General features: G+C 36.8%; 2 non-coding genes across 2 annotated transcripts; one reads left to right on the forward strand and one right to left on the reverse strand.

Moving 5' to 3' along the window:
- Positions 1–8,987: 8,987 nt before the first annotated feature.
- On the forward strand, positions 8,988–9,060 carry Trnar-acg. Its single transcript has one exon. It is a non-coding gene; the product is annotated as a tRNA-Arg (tRNA).
- A 96-nt stretch (positions 9,061–9,156) lies between these two features.
- On the reverse strand, positions 9,157–9,239 carry Trnal-cag. Its single transcript has one exon. It is a non-coding gene; the product is annotated as a tRNA-Leu (tRNA).
- Between the last annotated feature and the right edge of the window lie 303 nt (positions 9,240–9,542).

Raw genomic sequence — 9,542 nt, forward strand, 5'->3', positions numbered from 1 at the left:
ATTTTCTAGACTTTCTCAGCGCATCGATCGTTTTCGTTGTTATGGTATAAAGCACTTGGTCCACTCTGACTGCATACTTTTATTGATTTTTATTGATCATCCAGAGTAAATTTGTTAGATATCTCTCCCAGTTTTCAACATTCATCAAATCGGATCAAAGTGAAATGGAGATAACGTTATTTAGCATGGCAGAATAATCCAATTTTCCCAAGTTTTGTACTTGGTCCACTCTGACTTAACGCCGACCATTTGTGAAGTGTAATAAAAAGTCTTTCAACCTTCTACTAATACAACGATAGAGGTTAAAGTACATGCGTTATACTTTGCACAGGAGAAATTTATTGCTGTAAATTTTATCTAGTTTCAACATACATGTTTATTGATATAGTAAACAAAAATTACTAATTCTAAAAATGTATATTGTGATGAATTATGTGTAATAATATGTTCCCCAACATATGAATAATTATTTCTAGCGATATCAGCGTTAATAGCTGATATATTACATAAATCATAATTTTCCGTTTTGACCCAATCTCACCCCCTAGACCCATTGTCACCCCCATCGACGGTATGTAAAGTATCTTAGTTTCACATAGTCTTCACACCCAGAAAGTTTCATTGAATTCTGAAGGGGTGCTGCCAATCCCTTTGTCGAGTTGGCGTGAAATCCGTCATTAACGTCCTCACTGAGACAGAGCCTGCTTCTCAGCTTAGTGTTCTTATGAGCACTTCTACAGTTATTAACTGAGAGCTTTCTTTGCCGAAGTTGCCATTTTCGCATTCATACAACGTGTGGCTGGTACGATTATACCAAAGACAAATTAATTATACTCTTTGCCCAGGGAAGTCAAGGAAATTTCCATTACGAAAAGATCCTGGACCGACAGGGAATCGAACCCAGACACCTTCAGCATGTACCAGGATTGTTTCCAATGATTCTTACAAGAACTTCTTTAGGATTTCTCCTAATTCCGATTACACGTGCTGTGGATTTCCTCCAATAAGTTATATAATTGGTCCGTCATAGACTTCTACAGAAATACCCTACAGTGATTTCTCCTATGTTTTTCAAATTTCTCCAGGACATGATAGCAAAAATTTCTTATTGTATTCCTCCAAAAGCTGATCAATTCATCCAGCGATTTTTTTTTCTAGAATATCAAGTAATTCTGCCACATATTAATGGAATTTGCTAGTGATTTTTCCATCAATTTTATTATACATTTTTTTAAGAATTATTATGGAATTCTTCCAATAATTTTCTTATGTTTTATCAAAGAGTTTTATTATGAGTTATTGCGCCAATTCCCCCCATTCACAATTGTTTCCAAGATTCCTGCAGCAATTACCTCGAAGATCCCATCAATAAAATTGGCTGTATTTTTTTTAATAGTTTTCTTAGTACAGGTCGGACTTGATTATCCGGAGTATCGATTTTTTTTCATTCCGGATGATCGATTCCTCCGAATAATCGAATCACTAAGAAAAAAATTGAAACCTGTGACAAAAGAACAATATCATATTTTGGTATAATACCAAAATAGGATAGATAGCTGCAAGTTATTCGTTCCTGCTCGCATCATTCCCGCGACCAACGTCACGCGAATGACAAAAACGCATTAGGTTATTGGCACAAAGCCAATTTGGCGAAATTTAAAACTCTCCGTAGCCACGCCCACTTATTTTCCGGCTGTTGGCTGCATCGCCACATGCAACGCCAGCAGCAGCAGCAGGTTTCCGCACTCATTATTATGCCCTTGCGTGTTAGTTGAGGCCTGTCGGCCGTTGTTCGATGGTTTGGTGCCCGCAAGCAGCAACAGCAGCAGCAGCAAACGAAATTATAGGTTTGATCACGTCGAATCGATGCCCACGGGTTGCCCTCCGACTGTCACTAGTGCAAAAAAAAGCGTCGATATCTGGACTAAAATGTAGGCACATTAATTCCCGTTATGCCTGGCGGCGAAGTGAACGGCTTCGTTCCGGGGGGAGGAAGAGGGGAAGCAGGGGGGAATATAAAATTTGAGTTTTTAATTCCATTCATTTGTTGCTCTTGATCCATATATAAAGTTTTTGCCCCGGTTTCGGACACTCGTTAGGCTCTATAGAAGCGATACGAGGGCCATCACGATCATCAGATGGGGACACATAAAAAAGCAATTTACTGCTATCAAGGTGCGGTAAGAACTTTTATGGATATTAAAAATATATTGATAACGCCCCAACGTGCGGAATATTTGGACCGTAAAATTCATCAATGGAACATTGAATTTGATTGGATCGGCTTTTTTTTGGGGAATAATTCATTTCGAGCTACAGTTTGAAATTAACACGAAAATATACCTCGAATGTTCGTGGCAAATTATCGAGCTGAACAGGATTTTAAACGAAGTTTTAACATGTAACATGTAATATTGAATAAATTTTCCCATATAACTCTCTAACACAGAGTTAAAAAAATTAGAATTAAATGTATCCTATAGGAATGGGAGTTTCTTATTATACTTCTTAACCTTGCTTTCTGCGTACTGACTGTTGTTTCTAAGCTTTCGCCTTCCATCTTCATTTCTCTCCATTCTGTTATCTGCTTTTTACTTCTGGCGTTTGCCTTTCTCGCTTCTCTCTTCTATCTTCTACATTATGACTGTTACCTTCAACCTTCTGCATTCTACTTCCCACTGGCTGTCTTCTGCACTCAGCTTTTTGCATTCTGTCTTCCACTTTCTGTCTACTGCTTCCCGTTTACCATCTACCACTTTCTGCCTCCAACCTTTACCCTTCAAATACTGGCAGATTCCCTCCGCCTTCCCTTTTCTTGATATCGGCTCCTATCTTCTAGCGTTTGTTTTCTGTTTTTTTTTTTACTATTTTCTGTCATTTGTTCCCTTTTTTGTGTGCTTCTTTCTGCTCTCTACCCTCTGCTATCTGATTTCTCTGCTCGTTTGCCTTTTACCTTCTTCCTAGGACAACGGTTATAGACTTTTGTTTTGTGCTCCTTATTTTTTTCCTTTCTGCCTTTTATCTTTTTTTTTGCCTCCTTCAAGCTACCTTGTATATGTCTTCCTCAGATTCCATTTTCCTCCAACTTCTGATCTTCAACTTACGTATTCCGTCTTTCGGTTTCCTTCAATTTTACCTTTTGACTTCTGCTTTCTGACATTCGTTTTCTGCTTTATAGCTGTAGACTTCTATCTTCTGATTTCTGCATGTGTCCTTCTGACTCCTTTCTTTCAGCTCTTTGCCTCTACGTCGAGCCTTACTTCTGCTTCATGTCTTTAAGTTTCTGGCTACAATCATTTTTTGCCTTCTGTCTTCTACTTTCTTTTTTCTACCGTCCGTCTTTTGCTTTACATCTTTAATTTCTGCCTTATGACTTTCACATTCTGTTTTCTGGCTTCTTCTTCATGCTTCATATATTTAGCACAATGTTTTCCACCTTCTGAATCCTACATTTTTTTTGTTTGTGCGTATCTTTTACTTTTTTCGTTGTGTATGCCTTTGTTGACCATGTTTTTTTTTCATCTTTCATCTCTTTCATCATTCTTCGCTTTTGCCTTTTGTCTTCCGCTTTCTGCTCTATGCGTTCGACTTGCCTTTAGGATACGGATTTCTGCTGTCATCTTCTCTGCCCATGTTCGCATAGTCGGCGTAAGCGCCATTATGATAAAAATGCATTTTTTCATTGCTATGCACTCTTTACCTAACCATACACTCGTTGGTCATGCGAACAGTACTTATATGTTCGAAAATATTTGCGTTCTAAGAGGAAGGTGGTTAGCATGACATAATTTGTGTACCATCCCATATCTGTATGTATGCATGTATCTCTTTGTGTCGACTTTTTTCATTTTATTGTATATTCCCTACCCATGTTTTCTGCTTTCTACATTCTGCAGTTTGTGTTTTGTTTTCTGCGTACTGACTTTTATTTCTAAGAAGCATTCGCCTTCCACCTTCCTTTCTCTGCTTTCTGTTGTCTACTTTTTGCTTTTTGACTTCTGACTTTTGTTTTTTTTTCTTTCTGCCTTCCGCATTTTGGCTCCTGGCGTTTGAATTCTCCCTTCTGTAGTTGCCTTCTATGTTATGACTGTTACCTTCAGCTTTCTACCTCTCGCTTTCTGCCTTATGTACAAAGCTTTCTGCATCATGTTTTCCTCTTCCTATCTACGGCTTCCCGTTTTCCATCTACCTCATTCGACTTTCGAATTCAGATATATACTGTAGTTACTGACTGCTGCCTTCAGATTTCTGTCATCGTCCTTCCGTCCCCTGTCTTCTGGATGTCGACTTCTGCCATTTGTCTTCTGCCTCTTTTTTTACTGTGCGTTCCCTTCTGCTGTCCGCCCTGTACCATCTGCTATCTGTTCTCTGAGACAAACAACACATTCCGGAGTCTAAAATGGACTAAATATTATGAAGCAATTAAAATCTTCATTCTCAATTCGCTAGCAATTTGTCTTATGCCTGTTAGAAACTTCTACCTTTTGACATTTTTTTTCCTCTAGGACATTTATCTTCTTCAATCTGCTTTCTTTCTACCTCCTTCTACCTCCTGCTTTCTGCCTTCCAGCTTTCGCATTCCGTCTTCCGGTTTCCTCCATCTGGTGTCCACCTTTTGACATTTGCTTACTGATATTCGTTATTGCTGTTGGTTTCTATCTTCTGGTTTTTGAATTTGCCTTTCTGATTCCATACTTTTAGCCCTTTGCCTCCTGCTTCGTTCCTTCCTTCTGGTTCATGTCTTTGACCTTCTGGCTTCCATCATATTTTGCAAGGTGGAAGAAGACAGAAGAGCAATTCCACCGAACATGACGAATTTTTTTAATTTAATTTTTGTATTTTTTGAATCGCCTGAAAATTTGCATACAGATTCTTTATGACCAAAAATGCCATTTTGCACCTTCAGACCGCCATTTTGAACCTCGCCTTATTTTTGAGAAGGGCGTATCGGAAAATGTATAGCAAATCTTTAAAAAACTGTAACTCAAAAACGGTTTGTCCGATCGATTTGACAACTTTTTTAAATACTCTAGTATATAGTTTTTGATCAAACAATAAACAATTCAGCTACGATTGACTCAATCAAAATAAAATTTTCCGGAATGGAGAAATACGAAATATGTTTGAAAAGGGCCTATTTTTCTTTTTTTATTTGAAAATTTTATATAAGTATGAGTATATCTCGAAATTGATGCAACCTAGAAAAATTTTACTTAAGTACTTTTCGATTGCAATTTTTCTGTACTTTCAAATAATCACATAAAAAACTATTGTTTTCCTCTATTTCGATTTTTTTTTCAAAATCTGTAAATTTTTAAAAAGTCATAACTTTTTTATCCATAATTCTTCCATTTTGAAAAATTGTGCAATAAATCACATAAGTTGTCCCCTAAAACATATCCAAAAATAAAAAAATCAAAACTGCGTTTCTGGAGAAAATCGATTTTAAAATTTTGTTTTTGAAATAAAAAATAATCTGTAACTTATTTTTACCGTGCATATTTTTCTCTGAAGTGGTTGAAAAAGTCTCAATTTGGCATGATATAATTTGTGTACCATATCTGTATTCCTCTCTTTGTGTCGACTTTTTTATTTTCTTTCATACTTCGTAAACTTGTTTTTTGCTTTCTTCGTTCTGCACTTTGTGTTCTGTTTTCTGCCTACTGGCTTTTATTTCTCAGCTTTCGCCTTACACCTTCCTTTTTCTGCTTTCTGTTGTCTACTTTTTGCTTCTACTCCTTGCCTTTTGACTTCTGGCGTTTGATTTTTTTTCTTCTGTCATTTATTCACTGCCTTCCGGTTCCTGGCGTTTGGATGCTGGATGCAACTTTCTACTTCTACGCTTTCTGCCTTATGTACTCAGCTTTCTGCATACTGTCTTCCAGTTTCTGTCTACTGCTTCCCGTTTTCCATCTACCACTTTCTAATAAAAAGTGGTTTAAAAGTGTAATAAAAATAAGTGTTTAAAAGTGTTTAAATAAAAAAAAATACAGGCAGCTGATGCTTTCTGTCCTCTGTCATTTTTCTTCCGCCTTCGATCTTCTGGATTTCGGCTCCTGTGTTCTGGCTTTTGTCTTCTACACATCTTACTATTTTCTGTGAGTAGTGTTTGATCCTTCGACCTTGACGCTTGTTCCTGCGAGGGCGGGCGATGAGGGCAGGATCAATCATGTCGCGCGTCGGTAGTGAAGTAGAAAAAAAGTGATCGGTTCGTTAGTAGTGTTTGATCTATTGATCGTGTCGCTTGCGTGGGCGAGTGACGAACACTTGTCTTTGCCTTTTGCCTTTTGCCTTTTGCCTTTTGCCTTTTGCCTTTTGCCTTTTGCCTTTTGCCTTTTGCCTTTTGCCTTTTGCCTTTTGCCTTTTGCCTTTTGCCTTTTGCCTTTTGCCTTTTGCCTTTTGCCTTTTGCCTTTCTTGAAGTCTTCAAGACTACTTCATTTCTTTTGCCTTCTGTTTTCTTCTTTCTTCTTTCTGCCGTCCGTCTTTTGCTTTACATCTTTACTGCTGCTAACTACCTTCTGATTTTTACGTTCTGTTTTTTGCCTTGTTCTTTATTCTTCTTTAGCCTTTAGATTGATATCTTTATCTGCTACTGTTTTGTATAATGAAAGCACTATATGTGATTGTAGTAGACCTCAATTTGAAATCGTTATATCTCAAAATCCAGATAATTTTGAAACTGCATGTCTTTAGCAAAGTTGTTCTGAAGGAGGAGTGCTATCATTTTTGAATTTGCCCGCTAGCTGGCACTAATGGACATGAAACTTTTACTTTTTTAATCAGATCTCAAGAGCCTGTTCATTTAAAAAAATGGCATCTTCAGTAAAGTTGTTCAGTAATACAAGTGTTATCATTATTTGAGACAAGAAATTCGAAATTTTTCCACCAGGCGACGCTAGTGAGCATGAAATTTTTGTTTTGCAGATTGCGAAGGATCCCGATCACGTAGAAAGATGATGTCTTTAGGAAAATTGTTCAGTAGGTCGCTATCATTATTTCGCTATCATTATTTTAGCCTTTCTCGAATGGCAAGACATAAACAAATATAGCTTTTCAACTACTCTGTCTAAGACGCCATCTTTCTAAGCAGTCGAGCTCCTGAGATATATTCCAAAAAAAATGTTTCAGGGTAGCGCCACCTGGTGGCAAAATCTAAATCTGTTGACTAGGAGACGCCCATTTTCGAAGTCGTCAGGCTTCTGAGATATCCGCAAAACAAAAGTTTCATGCACACTAGCGCAGATCGGTGGCGGCATTCCGTACCTAAATGACCAATGTTAGCCCAATACTATACTATACTTTTACCTTTTGTCTTGTCATCTGCTTTTTCGTTCTGTTTTGTGCATACCTATTGCTTTCTTCCTTTAGTCCACCTTTTTTAATATCTTTCTTCTCGCTTTAGTCTTTTGTATTTAGCTTCTTGCCTTCTGTTTTCTACTTTCTGCTCTCTGCTTTTGATTTGCCTTTTGGATACTGGCTTCTACTGCTATCTTCTGTCTCCTATCATTAACATACCGTTTCTACTTTATGTCTTTTGTAGAATATTTACAGTTAAACTGTAACAGTTGAAAAGATGAAAATACCAGATAGTAGTAGTAGACAGGTGTTGAAATACTTACCCATTTTTAGTTGTAACACTTTAAAAATTAATTGTATATAACTAGCTTTTGCTCCACCGTTGGGGCAAGAGTTTGCTGACAGAAACACAAAATTTCAATACTTTTGTAACAGGAATACATTTCATTGGTCATAAGGTGATGTAAATTGTGATCAGAAACTTGCCCAAAATAGGGATAATTCCAATATACTCAAAAATAGAAGTTTTTTGCTAAACTAAAGTAAAACGTTCAATTTTGGTGACGTACATTGTACGTTTCTAAACATTTATGACCATGCTCAAGGGTAAGGATTTGAAAAACTTTCATTGAGATCATATAATGTAAATTCAACCGAAAATTGCAAATTTCACGTCAGAAAACTACAAATAGCCATATCTTTTCCAAATCTCCATCGATTTCTATAATTGCGATGCTGCCTTACTTGCAGGCTTGACAGACACTTCTCCGCGATGCAAAAATGATGTGATTTCGAGTTTTTTCTCATTTAGCTCATTTTAGCTAGAAAACAGAAAAAGAAACTTTTGCACCACTTTTTGGTTTCTGCTTTTTGCCTTCAGTTTTTTACCTTCTGCCTCCTTTCACCTGTTTTCTGCTTCTTCTTTTCTTCCTTTTTTTCGTTCTTTGTATTTCGTTTTGGTTGTATTTTGCCATTGGTCATCTTGCTTCTGCTATACACCTTTTGATGTCTATCTTCTGGTTCTTTTTCTCCCTTCTTTATTCTGCTTTTCGTTTTCTACTTTCCTTTTTTTATTTTCTACTTGAATTTTGATCAGTTCATGTTTTTTAAATGAAAAGCACAATCAATCGTGTATCGAATCAATTTAATTAAAATATACGGAGACCAAACAACTTCTGGAAAACTGTCTGATTTTCAAATGGTTTAAAAAAATCGAATGTAAGAATCTAACCGTGTCAAAATCGAACGGACGATGTATTTAGTTTGCTTCGATATTAAATATTTTTGTTATTCTAGAAGAACAACAATAAATTACCATTATTTTGAGTGAAAACTTCTCAGTGTGAATGAACGTTTAAAATAAATTTTATTGTTATCACTTAGTATCATTCCCACATGCTTTATATACTTAACGTAATAAACGAATGTCTGGAAATTTCAGTCCAAAAACCACTATATTAGGGGTAGGTTAAGCTTTTGATGATAGGTATGGTTGATTATCTGTTCAACCCAGTCTGTTTCGTCGGTAAACCATGCAACAACTCTTATTTTTTTAATTGTGAAGAACTGAAAGCTGTATTTTTGGATTTTGTGATGATCTGCCTAATTCTTTAGTTCTGGATCGAATTTAAATGCTACTCTCATTTTTTCTATTATTTTTCATTATATATTTTCTTGTTTTGCTAAGAGGGGTCCTGTGGCGCAATGGATAACGCGTCTGACTACGGATCAGAAGATTCCAGGTTCGACTCCTGGCAGGATCGGATTATATTTTAGGACTTTATATTCCCACATTTTACCAAACGAATAAAGAACAATTAGTTGCCATATTGAGTTCTTATTCAATAAAAAGCAACCTTTGTCAGAAGTGGGATTCGAACCCACGCCTTCAGAGAAGACTACGACCTGAACGTAGCGCCTTAGACCGCTCGGCCATCCTGACTTAAATCTTGATTGGAAGAGGTTGAAAATTGCTCAGAAATTGAAATCGTGAACAAAATGAGTATAAAATCAACCTTTACACTAAAATCGCCTGATACGAATAACTAGAGGAATGACGAGTAAAACTGGTAGATTAGGAAATAGACCAAAAACATTTTGAAATGCTATCGCCCATTATCATTAGTATGCTAGTGATCTGCACATTCATTATTTATGATGCATGCACTGAATGCAAAACAAACAACTACATAATCAGTACCGCACACTGTAGCTCTGAAATCCCTCGCGGGCAACGATGTCCTCC

Source organism: Aedes aegypti, chromosome 3, assembly GCF_002204515.2.
Source record: "Aedes aegypti strain LVP_AGWG chromosome 3, AaegL5.0 Primary Assembly, whole genome shotgun sequence".
NCBI classification, from domain to species: domain Eukaryota; kingdom Metazoa; phylum Arthropoda; class Insecta; order Diptera; family Culicidae; genus Aedes; species Aedes aegypti.